This window comes from Ranitomeya variabilis, chromosome 2 (assembly GCF_051348905.1).
Source record: "Ranitomeya variabilis isolate aRanVar5 chromosome 2, aRanVar5.hap1, whole genome shotgun sequence".
NCBI classification, from domain to species: Eukaryota; Metazoa; Chordata; class Amphibia; order Anura; family Dendrobatidae; genus Ranitomeya; species Ranitomeya variabilis.
The window spans coordinates 285,718,986-285,741,426 of NC_135233.1; positions in this window are offsets into that span (position 1 = coordinate 285,718,986).

A 22,441-nucleotide genomic window follows, 5' to 3' on the forward strand; every position below is an offset into this window, starting at 1 on the left:
TTATTTGGTTTCTAAAGTCTGCCTGAAAAAAAAAATAAATAAATAAAAAAACAGTGGGAGATTAATATTGCCCTTTCTGCTTGTGTGCCAGTCTTGACTCCTGTGTGTGCCATCTCTCACTCAGTGGGCACTGGGCCACAGAAAGCGTTTTTTTTTTATTTTTATTATTTGGTTTCTAAATTGTCCCTGAAAAAAACCTTTTATCTTATTTGGTTTCTAAAGTCTCCCTGAGAAAAAAAAAAAAAATAGGTGGGAGATTAATATTGACATTTGGGCTTGAGTGACAGTCCTGCGTGTGTGGCATCTCTGTGATTTTGTGCCACAGAAAACAGTGTGTGTAACATTGTGCCTGATTTTCCTTGTGGTCTCAACAACCTGTTAAGGGATATTGAAATCATACTGAAGTTATAGCTCACCGTGTAAGTTGTTTGACAGCAACAAATAAAGTTACTTTGGTTACGTTTTTAAAACAATGAGGAAGTCTGGTGCAAGAGGTCGTGGCCGTGGGCGTTCATTGTCAGCTGGTAATGATGGTAGTGGTAGTGGAGCATCAGGTGGGCGTGGGGATAAAAATATTCCACCTAAGTCTGGAGCTGTGGAGCCAGTTTCGTCGTCTGGCTACACAAGGCCTCGAAAGCTCTCTTTTCTGGGAGTAGGAAAACCGCTTTTAAAGCCGGAGCAGCAACAGCAAGTTTTGGCTTACATTGCAGACTCAGCCTCTAGCTCTTTTGCCTCCTCTTCTGAAACTGGTAAATGTAAAAGCAGCGCGTCGCTTGTGGATGTTCACGGTCAGGGACAAGTCGCTTCCTTGTCCTCTTCAGCAAATACAACAACAAGAGAGAAGGATGCAGCAGGCGACACAACGGGTTACTCCATGGAGCTCTTTACACATACCGTCCCTGGCTTAGAAAGTGAAACACTTAACAGGCCATGCCCATTACAAGTAGATTCTGACATGGAGTGCACTGATGCACAGCCACAGCCAGAGTACTATGCTGCTCCTTTGACTCAGACCACAACATTGCCCTCTCAGGGTACTGATCCGCAATCAGACCCTGATGAGACTATGTTGCCCCGCCACGAACGCTATACCACCGACCGACACGGTGACACAGATGAAGTTGCACACGAGCTCGAAGAGGAGGTAATAGATGACCCAGTTGTTGACCCCGATTGGCAGCCGTTGGGGGAACAGAGTGCAGGCGGCAGTAGTTCAGAAGCGGAGGTGGAGGAGGGGCCGCAGCAGGCATCAACATCGCAACAGGTTCCATCTGCCGGGCCCGTATCTGGCCCAAAACGCGTGTCAAAGCCAAAACCTGTTGGAGGACAGCGTGGCCATCCGGTTAAAGCTCAGTCTGCAATCCCTGAAAAGGGATCCAATGCTAGGAAGAGTGCAGTCTGGCATTTTTTTAAACAACATCCAATTGATCAGCGCAAAGTCATCTGTCAAAAATGTTCAACTAGCTTAAGCAGAGGTCAGAATCTGAAAAGTCTCAATACTAGTTGCATGCATAGACACTTAACCACCATGCATTTTCAAGCCTGGACTAACTACCAAACGTCCCTTAAGGTTGTAGCACCCTCGGCCAATGAAGCTAGTCAGCAACGCAACATCCCTTCCGTCACTGTAAGGCCACCATTTTCCGCACCACCGGCAGTATCTGTGCAGGTTTCTTTGCCAGCCAAAAGCAGTCAGGGTCAGGGAATCACCAGTTTTGTAGGCGGAAATATTGCATCTAGGGCACCGGCGGAAACAATACCGTCTCCAACCGTCTCTCAGTCTGCCATGTCCACCGGCACACCCGCAAGTTCCACGTTCTCCATCTCTCCAGTTCAGCTCACACTACATGAGACTCTGGTTAGGAAAAGGAAGTACTTATCCTCGCATCCGCGTACACAGGGTTTTAACGCCCACATAGCTAGACTAATCTCGTTAGAGATGATGCCCTACCGGTTAGTTGAAAGCGAAGCTTTCAAAGCCCTGATGGAGTACGCTGAACCACGATACGAGCTACCCAGTCGACACTTTTTTTCAAGAAAAGCCATCCCAGTCCTGCACCAGCATGTTAAACAGCGCATCGTCCATGCACTCAGGCAATCTGTGAGTACAAAGGTGCACCTGACTACAGATGCATGGACCAGTAGGCATGGCCAGGGACGTTATGTGTCCATCACGGCACACTGGGTGAATGTGGTGGATGCAGGGTCCACAGGGGACATCAATTTCGGGACAGTTGTGCCTAGCCCACGGTCTAGGAAACAGTTGGCTGTAGGCGTTCGCACCCCCTCCTCCTCCTCCTCCTCGTCCTCCTGCAGAAGCTACAGCTCTTCCACAGACCGCAGTCGGCCAACCACTCCATCGGCAGATGACACTGTTGCACACCAGTTGTCCCATTATGGGCCAGCTACTGGCAAGCGTCAGCAGGCTGTATTGGCTATGAAGTGTTTGGGCGACAACAGACACACCGCAGAAGTTCTGTCCGAGTTCTTGCAACAAGAAACGCAGTCGTGGCTGGGCACAGTAGATCTTGAGGCAGGCAAGGTAGTGAGGGAAGGAATTTCATGGCTGCCATCTCCCTTTCCCAACTGAAACACATTCCTTGCCTGGCTCACACCTTAAACCTGGTGGTGCAGTGCTTATTGAAAACTTATCCTGGGTTCTCCGACCTGCTCCTCAAAGTGCGTGGACTTTGCTCACATATCCGACGTTCGCCTGTACACTCCAGCCGTATGCAGACCTATCAGCGGTCTTTGAACCTTCCCCAGCATCGCCTAATCATAGACGTTGCAACAAGGTGGAACTCAACACTGCACATGCTTCAGAGACTGTGCCAACAGAGGCGGGCTGTTATGTTTTTGTGGGAGGATACACATACACGGGCAGGCAGTAGGATGGCAGACATGGAGTTGTCAGGTGTGCAGTGGTCCAAGATACAAGACATGTGTCAAGTCCTTCAGTGTTTTGAGGAATGCACACAGCTGGTTAGTGCAGACAACGCCGTAATAAGCATGAGCATCCCCCTAATGCGTCTGCTGATGCAAAGTTTGACGCACATAAAGGATCAGGCGTCTGCACCAGAGGAAGAGGAAAGCCTTGATGACAGTCAGCCATTGTCTGGTCAGGGCAGTGTACAGGACGAGGTAGCGGGCGAAGAGGAGGTGGAGGACGAGGAGGATGATGGGGATGAGTATATTTTTAATGCGGAAACTTTCCCGGGGGCACTGGAAATTGGTTGCGTGGCAAGGCCGGGTTCTGGTTTTTTGAGGGACACAAGTGACGTAGATTTGCCTGAAACTGCCCCTCAACCAATCACAACCGGAGATTTGACAACTGGAACTTTGGCCCACATGGCGGATTATGCCTTACGTATCCTAAAAAGGGACACACGCATTACGAAAATGATGAACGATGACGATTACTGGTTGGCCTGCCTCCTTGATCCACGCTATAAAGGCAAATTGCAAAATATAATGCCACATGAGAACTTGGAACTAATATTAGCAACCAAACAATCAACTCTTGTTGACCGTTTGCTTCAGGCATTCCCAGCACACAGCGCACGTGATCGTTCTCACACGAGCTCCAGGGGGCAGCAGACTAGGAGTGTTAGGGGTGCACACATCAGAAGTGGCGTTGGACAGAGGGGTTTTCTGACCAGGTTGTGGAGTGATTTTGCTATGACCGCAGACAGGACAGGTACTGCTGCATCAATTGAAAGTGACAGGAGACAACATTTGTCCAGTATGGTTACTAACTATTTTTTATCCCTTATCGATGTTCTCCCTCAACCGTCATTCCCATTTGATTACTGGGCATCAAAATTAGACACCTGGCCAGAATTGGCAGAATATGCATTGCAGGAGCTTGCTTGCCCGGCAGCAAGTGTCCTATCAGAAAGAGTATTCAGTGCTGCAGGTTCAATATTAACCGAAAAAAGGACTCGTCTGGCTACCCAAAATGTTGACGATCTAACATTCATTAAAATGAACTACAACTGGATTTCAAAATCTTTTGCCCCACCTTGCCCGGCCGACACCTAGCTTTCCTATGAAAAGCTCTTGCCTGTGAATTACTTTTCTAATGTCTAATTTGCTGCAGCTGATTGTCCAGCATACGACATGTTTACACCTCCATAAATGGCCAAACTCACCACACGGAGCCGTGGTATCGCGACTTGGCGCAAGCACCCGTGAGACTGCTGTTTGTCTGAAGAGGTGGGTGTGCTCGCTTTTGGTTGACGGCATTGCTACTGGGTCCCTCATAGTACAATGTAGTGTCTCTGGCGGTGGTGGTGCGCACCCAACGTCAGACACACCGTTGTAACATGAGGGGCCCTGGGGCGGTCCCGCCGGCCACAAGAGAGTTCCCCCTCCCCCAGCTCAAACTGTGCTCTACCACGTGCAAAATTATGTCGCACAGCTCCACCAATGTTTAGTCTATTCGCTGACATCATTCAATGTCTGGCACTGACAATACAAATTTGTAGACATCTATTATGCTACTTAAAGTAGTCTGTGTCAGTGTCCTATATTGGCACCATTAAATAGTTACTGTCAAATTACTATGTCAGAAACTCAGCAGATGAGCCCATCCCTGTACCTAGGTATGCCACCTTTTTTTTTTTTTTTGGGTTGTTTTGCGAGACATTAACATCTATTTATATTTTGGGAGTACTGGGACAGACACTCCTTGCAATACTCCTCCACTGACCACAATGCTGCCTGCCTGTGTATCCATGTAACTGATGTAAAACTGCCTTGAGCCTATGTTTTGTTATTTTAGGCCTTTGATAGCCTGTCTGCGGTCCCTACTTTAAATACTCCTCCACTGACCACCAAGCTGCCTGTGTATCCATGTAACCGATGTAAAACTGCCTTCAGCCTATGTTTTGTTATTTTAGGCCTTTGATAGCCTGTCTGCGGTCCCTACTTTAAATACTCCTCCACTGACCACCAAGCTGCCTGTGTATCCATGTAACCGATGTAAAACTGCCTTGAGCCTATGTTTTGTTATTTTAGGCCTTTGATAGCCTGTCTGCGGTCCCTACTTTAAATACTCCTCCACTGACCACCAAGCTGCCTGTGTATCCATGTAACCGATGTAAAACTGCCTTGAGCCTATGTTTTGTTATTTTAGGCCTTTGATAGCCTGTCTGCGGTCCCTACTTTAAATACTCCTCCACTGACCACCAAGCTGCCTGTGTATCCATGTAACCGATGTAAAACTGCCTTGAGCCTATGTTTTGTTATTTTAGGCCTTTGATAGCCTGTCTGCGGTCCCTACTTGCAATACTCCTCCTCCGCTGACCACCAAGCTGCCTGTGTATCCATGTAACCGATGTAAAACTGCCTTGAGCCTATGTTTTGTTATTTTAGGCCTTTGATAGCCTGTCTGCGGTCCCTACTTTAAATACTCCTCCACTGACCACCAAGCTGCCTGTCTATCCATGTAACCGATGTAAAACTGCCTTAAGCCTATGTTATTTTAGGCCTTTGATAGCCTGTCTGCGGTCCCTACTTTAAATACTCCTCCACTGACCACCAAGCTGCCTGTGTATCCATGTAACCGATGTAAAACTGCCTTGAGCCTATGTTTTGTTATTTTAGGCCTTTGATAGCCTGTCTGCGATCCCTACTTTAAATACTCCCTCACTGACCACCAAGCTGCCTGTGTATCCATGTAACCGATGTAAAACTGCCATGAGCCTATTGTTTGCTATTTTAGGCCTTTGATAGCCTGTCTGCGGTCCCTACTTTAAATACTCCTCCACTGACAACAATGCTGCCTGTGTATCCATGTAACCGATGTAAAACTGCCTTGAGCCTATTTTTAGGTATTTTAGGCCTAGGAAGCCTGTCTGCAGTCCCTAATTCAAGTTGTCCTCAAATGAATAAAGCTGAGCTTCTACCTTCTGCCTCTCATTAACTGCTGTTTTTTTTAAAAAAAATGGTGTTTAGGGCCTACTAACGGTTTCTGCCCCTCCCTGGTGTTGTCCTCAACTGAATACAGCTGAGCTTCAACCTTCTGGCTCTCATTAAGTGTTTTTTAAAAAACAAAATGGTGGTTAGGGCCTACTAACGGTTTCTGCCCCTCCCTGGTGTTGTCCTCAACTGAATACAGCTGAGCTTCAACCTTCTGGCTCTCATTAAGTGTTTTTTAAAAAACAAAATGGTGGTTAGGGCCTACTAACGGTTTCTGCCGCTCCCTGGTGTTGTCCTCAACTGTATAAAGCTGAGCTTCAGTCTTTAGGCTTTTGGCCTACAGTAGCAGATATTAAACTGCATTTGGCCTACTAGTGTGGTTGGGCCCTTAAAACAGTGTCTGCTGCTCCTGGGTTTGCTACTCCACTGAACAAAGCAATGCCACCTGTTTAGTCCTGTTACCAATTTTGAACTGCATTTAGCCCACTTTATTCTTTGGGCCCATATCTGTTTCCCCCTCATCCTGCCCATTGCCCAGCCAGTGATAGATGAGTCTGCTGGTACATTGACCCATAATGCAACATTCCCCGTGCACGCTACACTGCAAGATTGTGACCCTGCTGAAAGTCAGGTCCCCCTTCCCGCATAAAATACCACCTTACATGGGGACAAAGAGGAAGGTGCAGATGAAGGTGCAGGTTCCTTCATCAGGTGGGGGGAGGAATACTCGTTGGCGACGTCACTGCCACAGGGCCCCTCATAGTACGCAAAAGTGTTGCTACCGGTGGGAGGCGCCCCCGCCGTGCAAACACACCGCTGTACTTTGATCGGTGACTACCCAGATAACGGTGCAGCTACGACACTTAAGTAAGCCCACCACGAAGTCCATCCTGACCATCTCCCAGGGCCTGTCTGCCACTGGCAGGGGGTAAAGTAGCCCAGCAGGCCGTTGCCGAGTAGACCGATTCTTGGCGCAGGAGACACATGCCCGAATATTATCCCCGACATCACGAGCCATATGCGGCCACCAGTATGTTCTCGCCAGAAGCTCAAATGTCCTCTTGATCCCGAAATGTGTACCCTCCTTGGACAAAGGAGCCCAACAGAGAAACTCCGGTCGCAAATTTGATGGTACAAAAGGCTTGCCCGGGGGAACAGACTCTAGTGAATCCGGAGCCACGGTTCTCAGGCTCTCAGAAGGGACAATAAGCCAAGGCTCCTCCTCCTCTGATGACACTACGGAGCGGGAGAGAGCGTCGGCACGAATGTTCTTCAACCTGGAGAAAAAAGTTAGGGTGAAATGGAACCGGGAGAAGAACAGGGACCATCTGGCCTGGCGAGAATTTTGCAGCTGGGCTGTCTGTTAGTACACAAAATTTTTTTGGTCTGTAAAAACTTTAGGAGGTGTCTCCACTCTGAGAAAGCCAACTTCATGGCTAGCAACTCCCTGTCCACGATGGAATAATTCCTCTCCGCTGGTGAGAAGGTCTTGGAGAAGAAGCAAGGATGCTTCCGACCTTGAGCATCCTTTTGGAAGAGGACTGCTCCAGCACCAACGGATGAGGCATCCACCTCTATTATAAATGCCTTATCTACATCGGGGCGATGTAGGATGGGAGCGCTAGCGAAGTGTGACTTAATAGTGAGTAGGGCCTTGGAGACCTCCTCCGACCACAACTTGGGATTTGCTCCCTTCTTGGTGAGGGCAACCAAGGGAGCTACCAAAGATGAGAAGTGTGGGATGAACTGGCGATAGTAATTAATGAACCCCATAAAGCGCTGCACTGCTTTAAGAGAATGGGGTTCTTGCCAGTCCATTACAGCCTGTAGCTTGGCAGGATCCATAGCCAATCCCTGGTCAGAGATGATATAGCCAAGGAAAGGCAAAGACTCCTGCTCAAACACACACTTCAGTTTGCCCGTAAGAGGTCAAAAACTTTGCAAACATCTCTCTGATTGGAGTCAATATCTGGAGAGTAGATGAGAATATCATCCAGATAGACTACGACCGAGGTGGTGAGCATCACCCGGAAGATGTCGTTCACAAAGTCTTGGAAAACGGCTGGGGCATTACAGAGTCTATCAAAGAGCTCAGATATCAAGGGCAAAGGATACTTATTCTTAAGTGATGGCATTAAGACCCCAGTAGTCTATGCATGGACGTAGTTCTCCCCATATTGACAGCAGCATCAGAGGGGCTAAACGCCCACGATCAATGCTAGCAGGGCGTCACCTCTCATATTGAGTTGACACCCACATTTGATCGTGACGGTGCTTTGTGTGAGCTCATATGATCCCACAGCACTGTACATATATGGCGCATGTTGGGAAGGGGTTAAGAAAGAAGTGTGTAAAGACAGAAGACACAACCTTCAAAGAAATCATGCATTTTGGAAATTAAGAAAAGTAAACACTGGATCAGAAGGCAAACATTTTAATAAAATTCACAATACTAATAACAATACCACACACAATACAATACAACCACTCACCGATTCATCAAACCTACATACTAAAGATGACCTGCTAATAGTTGTTATCACATTTTACTGTCTTTATAAGTATAACAGCAGCTCTAGAATGTTGTCTTTATGTTGTTTTTTATCTATTTTGAAACACTACTGCTTTTGACAGAACAAACTTGACATTTAAGTCTGTCTTAAAATATTGTGCACAGGGCAACAAGCTCAGAGTACAAAACCAGCACTAAAACTACATATAAATTATACAAAAGGAATCAATGAAGAAAGTAATGCAATAAAAGGAACAAATAATGTCATGTCAAATGCATACAGGTTGCTGGGGAGAGGATGTATGCCTACAAAAAAGTGCTGAATGATTGCCCACTGTCCTTAAAAGGTGATGATACCTATGGTGATAATTACAATCAGTTCCTTCTATGAAATCTTGCAATGGCTTTAAAATATAACACATTAAGTAGCAATGAAGAAAGTGTTTAAGTAGGAAAGATGGATATGCTTCTTAGACCAGCTAATTTTCCTTACTGCTCAGTTCACAGATCTGGGGGTATGACCTAGAATAATGGCCCAACAGACGGAACTTGATAACATTTCACCTGAGAAGAGCTGACAAGTGTCCATTCAGTTTTTATTATATATAACAGTAAAGGTATAACAATCATTTCCAAACCATGAAATCTTTGAGATCTCTTAGAGCCACAATTACAAAAAATATATAATGTGACTCATTAGAAACACATATATAAGACACTTTATAAGCGTGTCCCGAGGAACACTCCGGTATAAAACATCAGAAAATATAAAAATAAGTATTTTGCTTATAAAAAAGAAAATACTGGAGAGATATCAAATGCAGACATTTTAACATTAAAAACAAAAACACATACAACAAAAAACTGGTACAGTACAAAAATTGGCCACCAGCTACAAAAACTTTCTCCTGCAAGTAGTTAACTGAAAGGTTTTTTTCAGTTGAAAACACAGATATGGCATCCACCGAGTGTTGTCCTGTCGCGTCTTCTTTATATTATTGCCAAGAAGCTGCAACTGAATAAAGCTGTGCTTCAACCTTATGGCTTTCGGCCTATAGTATCAGATATTAAACTGCATTTGGCCTTCAACTTTGGTTCCGGCCTACTAACGGTGTCTGCCCCTGCCTGGTGTTGTCCTCAACTGAATAAAGCTGTGCTTCAACCTTCTGTTCCAAATTAAGATTTTTAAAAAAGAAATTGGGTGTTTAGGGCCTACTAACGGTGTCTGCCCCTCCCTGGTGTTGTCCTCAACTGAATAAAGCTGCGCTTCTACCTTCTGGCTCTGATTAACTGCTGTTTTTTTAAAAATTGGCTGTTCCGGCCTACTAACGGTGTCTGCCCCTGCCTGGTGTTGTCCTCAACTGAATAAAGCTGAGCTTCCACCTTCTGGCTCTGATTAACTGCTGTTTTTTTAAAAATTGGCTGTTCCGGCCTACTAACGGTGTCTGCCCCTGCCTGGTGTTGTCCTCAACTGAATAAAGCTGAGCTTCCACCTTCTGGCTCTGATTAACTGCTGTTTTTTAAAAAATTGGCTGTTCCGGCCTACTAACGGTGTCTGCCCCTCCCTGGTGTTGTCCTCAACTGAACAAAGCTGAGCTTCCACATTCTGGCTTTCGGCCTATACTATCAGATATTAAACTGCATTTGGCCTACTAGTGTGGTTAGGCCCTTGAAACAGTGTCTGCTGCTCTTGGGTTTGCTACTCCACTGAACAAAGCAATGCCACCTGTTTAGTCCTGTTACCAATTTTGAACTGCATTTAGCCTACTTTATTCTTTGGCCCTATATCTGTTTCCTCCTCATCCTGCCCATTGCCCAGCCACTGCTAGATGAGTCTGCTGGTACATTGACCTAGACCACTACATTCCCCTTGTACTCTACACAGCCAGAATCTGACCCTGCTGAAAGTAAGGTTCCCCTTCCCGCATGTTATACCACCTTACACAGGGACAAAGAGGAAGGTGCAGATGAAAGTGCAGGTTCCTTCATCAGGTGGGGGGGGCATACTCGTTGGCGACGTCACTGGCACAGGGCCCCTCAGAGTACGCAAAAGTGTCGCTGCTGGTGGGAGGCGCCCCCGCCATGCAAACACACCGCCGTACTTTGAGGGGCCCTGTGCCAGTGCCAATGTGAAAGAGTGGGCCCCCCCTGCTTGCTCAGGATCACCGCACTTGCAACGTTGAAATACTTACCTCTCCCTGCTCCACCACCGTGACGTAGTCCGCATTTCCTGGGCCCACGAAAAACTTGAGCCAGCCCTACTCCCCCCACAACTTTAGCCAAATGACCCCCAATTTCCTATGCCCAACTATTATTATAAAGTTAATTAAGATTGACAAGCTTCAGAAACAAGAATGGATGTTTTTGGCATTAAAATGGGCACTGTAGGTGTTTTCCTGGCCTCCACTCACTGCCGACTATGCTTCCCCATTGACTTGCATTGGGTTTCGTGTTTCGGTCGATCCCCGACTTTTAGCGATAATCGGCCGACTGCACTCGACTCGACTCTGGACAAAGTCGGGTTTCACAAACCCCGACTCGATCTTAAAAAAATGAAAGTCGCTCAACCCTACTGGGCACACATTTCTTAGGCCCATGTATAGCTAAATAAATGGAGAATGGAAAGAGCAGTAGATGAGGGTGATAATAACAAAGACTAGGCACTTCTTGTGGATGAAACCTGGCAACCAGAAAGACAGTTAACAGGACAGCTTGAGTCTTGTACACATGGCTGGTCAGTTTGCTTTACCCACAAGAGCAGGTGATGCCATTTCATGTGTTGACAGATGGCTGTGCTTCCTAATCGATTTGTGCCAGGGCATCCACATTATTCTCCTACTACAGAGTCTACACAAAACAATAGACAGGTCTTCCTGCTTTGTTGAAAAAAAATCATAGGATTTGACATTACCACAACCACCACCAGAGCTTTCAGGTGATGTTGAACCTCCTACACAAACAGCAGAACCTACTCCCAAGCTGAACAGAGAAGACGCAGACCAGACCACAGAAGATCTTTTGGCTAGATGTCGTGTCAGCACTTTATAGCTAATGCCAAGACTATCTTCCTCTAAAGGCATCAACTCCTCTGCATCCCCTTCTATTTCTTAGGTCCTGATTAAGTTGTACAACAAATTACATTAGTATTTGTCCAGTGTTTTAGGGCTTTCCCTATCTTTATTGTTAAGCTATGAGCTCTGACATCCTCTCTCTATCAAGGATCACCCTAAAATGACTGCTGCATTCCGTCCCTCGGCTTTTATATAGACTCTGATAGTCCCTCCTGATTGGATGTGCTATTCCATGTGATTTGATAACTGCATGGCATACTGGGATAGCCACCGCAGTCATAACTGAGGTAATGTGAGCCTTCTTTGGCTGATGCAATGTTCTGCAGTGTGTAGAATGGTGGCAGGCATTTTCTTTTATGATTTGTGAAAATTGAATTGTGAATTCACCATGAGCTACAAATTTCATATAATTCTACATGAAACTGCTTGGCATCGAATAGATTCACTTATCACTAAAGGATTTAAATAAAAAATATGGCCTACTGTACTCCAAATATATTAGATTAAATTGGTTATTAGGAAATAGATAAATGTAATTGGTGCAATCTTTGTAATGAAGATTTATTATATACGTTATGGCATTGCCTCAAGCTACAATGATATTGGAGAGAAAATAAGTACCTTTTCAGCAATCCTGAGGGTGTTATTATAGCCCGAATTAAAAATATATGTGCTGGGTCTAGAAGATATCTCAGATAAGAATAGATACTGCGTCTACAATTATTTCCATTGATGGGAACTTGATAACTGTAAATGGAAACATTACAGACTTCCATCACTTACAGCTTAGAAAAAATACATGAACTATTAATGCTTGGAAAACTTACTTGTAGCAAACCTCTGGGATCTGCGTTATTTTAAGGTGTTTTAAAACGTTTCCTTTTTTATCATTATAGTTTTTATCAGTATTTCCGTTATTTATACCAGCGCATACCTACACACACCTTGTGTGTGTATATATATTTATTGTTTGTTCTGTCTTCACAAACCTAGGTGGAGGTTTGTTGGTATTGCAGCAGGCATTGATAATAACGGTGACAATTTGCGCCACCAATTTTTAAATCTTGATATAAAAATATATGTGCTGGGTCTAGAAGATATCTCAGATAAGAATAGATACTGCGTCTACAATTATTTCCATTGATGGGAACTTGATAACTGTAAATGGAAACATTACAGACTTCCATCACTTACAGCTTAGAAAAAATACATGAACTATTAATGCTTGGAAAACTTACTTGTAGCAAACTTTTAATATTTCATAAACTATGGAACCCATGGGTCAACTTTGCCGTAGCACACTTTCTTATGCATATGTGATTTTAAAATTTAGGAATGGATTTTCAAGCTGAACAAAAATATGTTTGACTGCCAGGAGGGTTGCTGTGCTCCCGGTATCTCTTTCCTTTTATATTGGCATAAGTGGCACTGCTGTCAGTCACCTAGGCAAAGGAGTCCAAATAGTAACCCATCCTCTGTTATTTCTCACTTTTCCATAAGTAGCTATCACGTAGGACCCACATAATTACTTTATTACTAATGTGCAAAAATGGGGCTCATTTATGTTATCAAAAAGAAAACACGTAAACTCTAAAATAAATTTGTCTTCTGTTTCCTTTGCTGTATGGACCCATCAAATATGTATTTTAGGCTTCAAATGTGAATGGGCGATTCTGTGTGAAACAAGATACCATAGCAATTATATTGAAAAATAATTATTTACCATAATTCATTCAAGTGCTTAGCAAACCTGAACAGATCCAAGATGGTGAAGGACAGTAACAACATCCTACAGCTGCAGCCCTGATGGTAGCAAACAACTCAGTAGCTCTCATTTCCCATTTTTGATTTATCAGTGGCGAGATGGTTGGAATTACAACTATTTCTCCATGGAACAGAACGTGTGAGACAGATCCAGGTCCCACAGATGGATTGTCACGGGTTTACCACAACAGAAGACCGCAGCATCTGATTTTCCCTACTCCTGCACTGATTAGAAGTACTTCACCTCCATATTAAACAGTGCAGGTTTCTTTTAGCAGTGCAAGGGTTAATCTGCTCAGTTGAGAGCTCCTGGAAGCTTTCCTGTGGTAAGACTCTCAGCTGTGCACTGTTAGCCACTCCCATCTCCTATATAAACTTGGCCCTGGCAAGCACTCAGTGTCAGAGCGAGCTTTTGCTGTATGGCTGGAAGTTGTTGGTTGTTATTTGAGAAGGTGTTTGGTGGATTTATCTGTGACTGTTGCTAGGTTTTGGATGTGTGCTAATTCCCCATCTTCTACTTTTGTTTTACCCCATCCTCCACTCCTTGTTGCATTCCTCTATTGTTTGTGTGAGTATATTTTTATGATTTGTATTTTCTTTTATTCCTGTCCGTATTCCTTTGTTAGTCTGGTTGGTGTATCACAGTACACTACTACTCCTCTCCTCTCCTCTCTAGGTGGGGGAAAGGTACAGACTGAGGGCGGATTCAGGAGCTAAGGCAAGGTACGTGGACCCGGGATCTTCACCATCAGATATAATTTGGGTAACAGGGCGAGCTAGGGCACTCCATTAGGGACAGGTAAAAAGAACACCTCGTCCCGGGACACCGGAGAACACAGTCGTGACATGGATGTGCCATAAATATACTTTCTTGGGGATATAATTATGGAAGAAGAAAGTCAAATTATGGAAGAAAAATTACATCCTGAATATAAAACTTGCATTTTTGTGGAAAATCTAAAAAAGTGTATATATGGTTAACACCGAAGGAATAAAAGCAAATAAAACAGACACAAACTAAAATGTCACAATGGTAGAACACTCCCAACCCAAAAAAAGTGGCTGTTCCACTTACAGGACAATATAATAATTCTTTGTAAGAATCCAAAATATCCTGTGAATACAAAACTATAAGACCCCTCTAAACAAAGAAATGCTCAGTTATGTAAGATGTTGGTTAAAAAGAGAATCAAAAGAGTTATAAATTACTAATGCGATAATGCAGCATCAAGTATCAAGAGTCAAGGAATGCAAAGAAAGGCACCCAAAACAAGAAACAGGTCAAGTAAATACCAAAACCATGATATAAGAAAGTAGGTACCCTGGACCAGGTGCCTCACATGTATCGTCGGAAGCTGGCTTCCTCAGGGGTGCATCTTATCTTCCTCCCGTTCACTTCAATGTGAGATAAGGTGCAGTGCCCATAATTTCTGACTCCATAAATTGTTTACATCCAGCCACGAAAACAGCAATCAGTCGGGTTGCAGGATGTTGGAGCTAAGATTGATGACCTGTCCTATTTACCTTAATTAGCCAACGCATAATTAGTCATTATTAATCATGTAAATATGGGGATCATTAATTTTATAAAAAAAGAAAAACTGCACAAACTCTAAAGCATTTTAGTCTTCCATTTCCTATGCTGTACGGATCCATCAAGTATTATGTAGACTCTATAAATGTATTGGCCACTGTTTGTGAAAAATAGATGCCATGATTATTATATTGCAAAAAAATTACATAATTCCTCTAAGTGATGAAGAGGAAGAAGTACCCAGGAATGAATGGATTGCAGACCCTGCTGTCAGAAGAGCTCACTGACAGATTCACTGCTTTAAAAAAATTACAACAAAACCATCGAAAATGGATAGTGTATATGGGGTCCACTCAAATATAAACCAACAAAAAGAAAACCCTCTAAAAAATAACTTTTATTAAATATAGGTAAAACAACGTATAGGGGTACTCTCAGAAAAAAAGCACAGGAAGAGAGGTGCGGTTAATTAGAAGGGTAACGAAAAATACAAAGGGGAAATAAAGTCCATGTAGCTCTAGCAAGTCCTATGCTGAATCTGCCGCTGGAACATTGTCGGAACGAGAGGTGAGTATAGCCTTTTTTATTTTGTCGGGACCAAGCGTGGGGTATGAGAAGGGGTTGTCCTAGTAGCGGACAACCCCTTTAAGTTGCATTTACACTGCAAGATTATCTTGAATGAGCGTTGCTAAAAACTTTTATTTCACAATAATTTTGCTATGCAAACTTGTTCATCGGATGACATAATATTTTGTGCAGCATAAAAGATTATTTTCCTGTGTAAAAAGGACTTGCAGTGCCAAGAACAATGGTGGCCTATGTGCACTGAGCGATCTAGTGCAGACTGCTCAGTACACACTTTTTGCTTTGGTTTAGATTTAAACGCCCTGCTATCAGTAAAAATTTACCGATTGACGGTCATATTGTGCTGCTGGTCGGCCATATAAATGGATCCTTACCCACACCAGTAACAGGTGGTGGGACTGATTACATATCTTTAAAGAGAACCTGTCCCCTGATTTATGCTTCCCAAAACACAGACAACATGAATCAGAGCCTGACTGCATGATTGCAGCCAGGTATGTTTTTGTCTGAAACCCAGCAAAAGCATAGTTTGAAGGAAGAGAGAGACTAGGCCGCCGGCTCCAGATGATTGACAGGTCTCTGTCCAGAAAATGGAGATTTTTTTCTCCATCTTCTCAACCAAGAGAATCGGATCACACTATTATCAACTCTGATCAAACTGATCATAGTATGATTAGCATAATCTGATTTTCTTGTATGACAGAATACGCAGTCATCTTCACCTGTCCCAAGGAGGGAACTTCTCTACTCAGAGATATAATAATCCATATTTGTGCCCCACACACTTATGGCTGTGGATCACTTCTTTGCCACCTTGAATCTTGTGTATCTATCAAAAAAGTTTGGACTTTTACTTTCTTTTAATGTTGAGTAAATTCACCTCAAAATCCGGGCCATGCACTGAATAAATGCAGAGGTTGTTCATTAATCTTGATGAGGCTGTATATATCTGTATATAGATCTGTAGGAGCTTGTAGGAGGCTTTACTCACCGCTGAGCTGTCTGTATGGCAGGCTCAAATGTTTACATGAATGTCATCCCATTTTAATGAATTGTCCTCCCTCTCTTGCTCTGCATTTTTATCTGACAGATGCAAGTAATGAAAAGAAGATGCTGCTACTCTTCTATCAAACCTCTCCTGTGCAGACATAATTAACACCGCCAGGTTTTCTGGCAGTTGTCACAAGCGCATGTCTTTCCTGCCCCAGTGTCCTTCATACCGGTATTCTGTGATGAGAAGTATCATACACCCTCATATATTCCCTGTCTTCTGGTTATTTCACTTTTTTATGTCTATGTTTTAATGACAATGATCAGCCACTCATAGACATATGTAAGGCCTCATTCAGACATCAGCAATTCTTCAAAACCAATCAAGTGGTCAACAGATTTTTGCATCCGAGTTTCTTTAGCATCTGGTCAGAGTGTCAGTTTTTATCATCAATTTTTCATCAATGATTTTCTGGTATGAAAAAAAATTAAATTACAAAGCTTCACCTATCCTTTACAATGTGAATCACAGACTGCACACTGATGCAATCCGTGCGCTGTCCACGATTCCTGTATGTATTTTGACCGGTGCCCCAAACTCTGATAAGTTCCCATGATTCTTTGCAAACAACTGTATCTGCAAAAAAAGCCCAGACATGTGAATAGCCCCATAGATAGTTTATTCAACTGAAGTCTGTGTGGCACAAAGATGTCTCCAGCTCTCCTGGCAATGCCAGACGCTGGTGTGACCATTCAAATTCCCCTCTTTGGGGAAGGGGCCAGTATCTGTCTGTGATCTGTACAACATTATATACTCACTTAAATTGATAATCCTTGATGTATGGTCTCCATTGGAATTCAAACTTAGAACCTTTTGCAGGGTAGACAGCAGCCTTAGCTGTGATGGAAGAATTATTTCTTCTCACTTCTCTAAATGATGCTCATATTCTTTATAGGCACATTGTACTGGTACACACAGATACATCTCTATAAACCAGAAGATCTTTACATACCAAATATATATATATATATATATATATATATATATATATATATAAGTGCAGCGCCCCAGAGTCCTGGTCGTTGCAGTACTGTGGCTCCGCCACTAAGGGGAGCTATGGTACGTCTGATGGCACTGAAGGAGTTCATCTGACCAGGTATCACAGACACCAATACATTTCACAGCCGGGCCTCCAGGGGGAGCTAAGGGTTCTATTCATTAGGCCACTCCTCACATACTGGTAAAACTGGGGGTCAGGCAGGAAGTTAGAACAGAAAGCTGATTGGGTTGGAACCAGGCAACACCTTGTGGCAGAGGGTGTTGTTGGGGAAGATTTGGTAGGGCCCCTGTCGGGGGTGGGATCCTGACAGAGGTCTGGCAACTTGAGAGAATGTCAAGGGACCGTGCCTGCTCAGCATAGCGGCGGTGCCCAAGGAAGGATTAGAAGCGAGATAGATTGTGCTGAGTGAGAAACGAGATCAAAGCAACAAGGAGAATACCAGTAGGAGTCGTGCTGTGAGACCGAGGCAACATCCTACTGAGGCGCACAACCGGCGGCCGGAACGCCGAGGAAGTATTCATAAATCTAGCTTCAAGCAATACTTCAAACCAATGGCAGGACAGTCAGTCATAGGCGGGCTGTCTCACCTAAATCACCTACGAAGACATAGGGGGCAACCTGTGGAGAGGGGCGACTCTAGGGTCCCGGAAGAGCTCCGAGCCTACCCGTCATACGGGTGCCGTCCTAACCGTAACATCAGGGAGGGACGGAAGATTAGCAGAACATCATCTAATCGAGTTGTGAAGGAACTTAAGAAACAGACACAACAGTTGTGGGGACTTTCCGTAAGCACAGCAGGGAAGGACCACAACACATAGCGCTAGCAGGAAGGCACAGATTTCCACCTGCAAAGAGAACTCTGGAGGTGCCATTGGACCGGCCGGACTTGCGCAGCCTGGTTAACCGTATTCCGGATTGAGGACCCAGAGATCTTCAGTAAAGAGGTAAAGAGACTGCAACCTGGTGTACTCGTTATTTACTGCACCGCACCACCACCACCACTATCTACATCTATCACTGTACGCCCCTCAGCAGGGTCACGGACCGGGTCTAGCCACCGTGACAACCCCAGAGCAGAGACTCAGAGGCCCGGTACCGGGTACCCCTCGGCCCTGCGGCAGTGGGGGCGCTACCTACACACACATATATATATATATATATATATATATATATATATATATATATATATATATATATAGTTGTGTGGTGGTTCAGTAGACTGAGGATCACTTCAGGTTGTAGGCTTGTCATAAGAGGTGGGTCTTCAGGTTCCCTTTGAAAGTTTCCGTGGTAGGTGAAAGTCTGATGTGTTGTGGTAGACAGTTCCAGAGTATGGGGAAAGCACGGGAGAAGTCTTGCATGCGGTTGTGGGAAGAAGAGATAAGAGGGGAGTAGAGAAGGAGATCTTGAGAGGATCGTAGGTTGTTTGTGGGTAAGTACCAGACCATGTCACAGATGTATGGAGGGGACAGGTTGTGGATGGTTTGTATGTCATAGTTAGGGTTCTGAACTGGAGCCCCTGGACAATAGGAAGCCAGTGAAGGGCTTGGCAGAGAGGAGAGGAGAGGCTGGGGAATAACAGGGAGACAGGTGGATTAGTCGGGCAGCAGAGTTTAGGATAGATTGAAGTGGTGCAAGATTGCTAGAGGGGAGGCCAGAGAGTAGAAGGTTGCAATAGTCAAGGCGGGAGGTGATGAGGGTGTGCACAAGTGTTTTTGCAGTTTCTTGGTCAAGGAATGTATGGATCCAGGAAATGTTTTTGAGTTGGAGTGGGCAGGAGAAGGCAAGGGCTTGGATATGTGGTTTGAAAGAGAGGGCAGAGTCGAGGATCACCCAGGGGCACTGAACATGCGGGACTGGGGAAAGTGAGCAGCCATTGACATTGATGGATAAATCTGGTGGGTAGAGTGAGATGGGGAAAGATGATAAATTCTGTTTTGTCCATGTTCAGTTTTAGAAAGCGAGTAGAAAAGAAAGATGAAATAGCGGACAGACATTGTGGGATTTTGGTCAGTAAGGAGGTGATGTCAGGTTGAGATAGGTAGATCTGCATATCATCGGCGTAGAGATGATACTGGAGACCGTGGGATTCTATGAGCTTTCCCAGGCCAAAGGTGTAGATGGAGAAGAGCAGGGGTCCTAGAACTGAGCCTTGGGGAACACCAACAGACAGGGGGCGAGGTGAGGAGGTGGTGTGGGAAAGTGAGACACTGAATGTCCAGTCTGTTAGATATGACGAGATCCAGAATAGGGCCAAATCTGTTATGACAAGAGATGGCAGAATCTGTAGCAAGAGGGAATGGTCCGCAGTAGGGTTGAGCGAAACGGATCGTTCATTTTCATAAGTCGCCGACTTTTGGCAAAGTCGGCGTCTCATGAAACCCGACCCGATCCCTGTGTGGGGTCGGCCATGCGGTACGCGACTTTCGCGCCAAAGTCACGTTTCAATGACGCTAAAAGCGCCATTTCTCAGACAATGAAGGTGGACGCAAAGTGTGGGCAGCGTGATGACATAGATCTCAGTCCCCACCATCTTAGAGAAGGGCATTGCAGTGATTGGCTTGCTTTCTGCCGCGTCACAGGGGCTATAAAGGGGCGTTCCCGCCGACCGCCATCTTACTGCTGCTGATCTGAGCGTAGGGAGAGGTGCCGCTTCGTCAGAAGCAGGGATAGTGTTTTGCAGGGTACATTCACCCCCAAACCGCTTGTGCTGTAGCGATTTCCACTGTCCAACACCACCTTTTGTTTGCAGGGACAGTGGAAGCTACATTTTTTTTTTCTCAGCGCTGTAGCTCATTGGGCTGCCCTAGAAGGCTCCCTGATAGCTGCGTTGCTGTGTGTGTACGCCACTGTGCAAACCAACTGCTTTTTTCAAAGCACAAATCCTGTTGTTCCTTCCTTTCTGCACAGCTATCTTGTTTGTTTGTCCACACTTTTGTGTGCAGCAGTCCTTTTTATAGCTGCCTGCCATACTTTTCTGAGATTACTGCAGGGAGATAAAGATTGGCAAGTCTGCCTCTGTGCCAGTGCTGTGTGTGGCATCTGTCTCTCATTGTGTGCCACCGAAAACCAGTGTGTAATACTGGGCCATAATTTTTTTTTTAATTCTCCCTGAAAAAATAAATAAATAGTGGGAGATAAAGATTAGCAAGTCTGCCTCTGTGCCAGTGCTGTGTGTGGCATCTGTCTCTCATTGTGTGCCACTGAAAACCAGTGTGTAATACTGGGCCATAATTTTTTTTTTAATTCTCCCTGAAAAAAATAAAAAATAAATAGTGGGAGATAAAGATTGGCAAGTCTGCCTCTGTGCCATTGCTGTGTGTGGCATCTGTCTCTCATTGTGTGCCACCGAAAACCAGTGTGTAATACTGGTCCTTTATTTTTTTTATTTTTTTTTTATTGTCCCTGAAAAAAAAAAAATTAAATAGTGGGAGATAAAGATTGGCAAGTCTGCTTCTGTGCCATTGCTGTGTGTGGCATCTGTCTCTCATTGTGTGCCACCGAAAACCAGTGTGTAATACTGGGCCATAATTTTTTTTTTTTGTAAATTCTCCTTGTAAAAAAATAAATAAATAGTGGGAGATAAAGATTGGCAAGTCTGCCTCTGTGCCAGTGCTGTGTGTGGCATCTGTCTCTCATTGTGTGCCACCGAAAACCAGTGTGTAATACTGGGCTTTTTTTTTTTTTTAAATTCTCCCTGAAAAAAATAAATAGTGGAAGATTAAGATTGGCATTTCTGTTTGAGTGCCGGTCGTGTGTGTGCCATCTGTCTCAAATTATTGGGGCACAAAAAACCTAGTGTGTAACATTGGGCCTGGTTTTCCTTTCAGTGTCAGCCACCTATAAAGGTGTATATAAATCCTACAGAAGTTAGAGTTCACCTTATAAGTTGTTTTACAGTAACAGATACCGTTACTTTGGTTACGTTTTGCAAACAATGAGGAAGTCTGGTGGAAGAGGTCGTGGCCGTGGGCGGTCATTGTCAGCTAGTAATGATGGTAGTGGTGGTGGAGCATCAGGTGGTCGTGGTAAAAGAAGTACAGCACCTAAGTCTCGAGTTGTTGAGCCAGGTTCGTCGTCTGGCTACACAAGGCCTCGAACGCTCCCTTTTCTGGGAGTAGGAAAACCGCTTTTAAAGCCGGAGCAAGAACAATTTTTGGCTTTCCTTGCTGACTCAGCCTCTAGCTCTTTTGCCTCCTCTTCTGAAAGTGCAAAATGTAAAAGCAGCGCGTCATTAGTGGATGTTGACGGTCAGGGACAAGTCGCTTCCTTGTCTTCTTCACCCAGAACAAGAGAGAAGGATGCGTCAGGAGACACAACGGGTTACTCCATGGAGCTCTTTACACATACCGTTCCTGGGTTAGACAGTGAAACAGTTAACAGGCCATGCCCATTAGAAGTTGAATCGGACATAGAGTGCACTGATGCACAGCCACAGCCAGATTACTATGCTGTTCCTTTGACTCAGACCAGAACATTGCCCTCGCAGTGTACTGAGCCAGAATCAAACCCAGCTGAGACTATGGTGCCCCGTCACGAACGCTCTACCACCGGCTTACACGGTGACACAGACGAAGTTGCACACGAGATAGAAGAGGAGGTCATAGATGACCCAGTTGTGGACCCCGATTGGCAGCCATTGGGGGAACAGGGTGCAGGCGGCAGTAGTTCTGAAGTGGAGGAGGAGCCGCAGCAGGCATCAACATCACAACAGGTTCCATCTGCCGGGCCCGTATCTGGCCAAAAACGCATGGCAAAACCAAAACCAGTTGGAGGACAGCGTGGCCATCCGGTTAAAGAAGCTCAGTTTGCAATGCCTGAAAAGGTATCCGATGGTAGAAAGAGTGCAGTCTGGCATTTTTTTAAACAACATCCAAATGATCAGCGCAAAGTCATCTGTCAAAAATGTTCAACTACCTTAAGCAGAGGTCAGAATCTTAAAAGTCTAAATACAAGTTGCATGCATAGACATTTATCCACCATGCATTTGCAAGCCTGGACT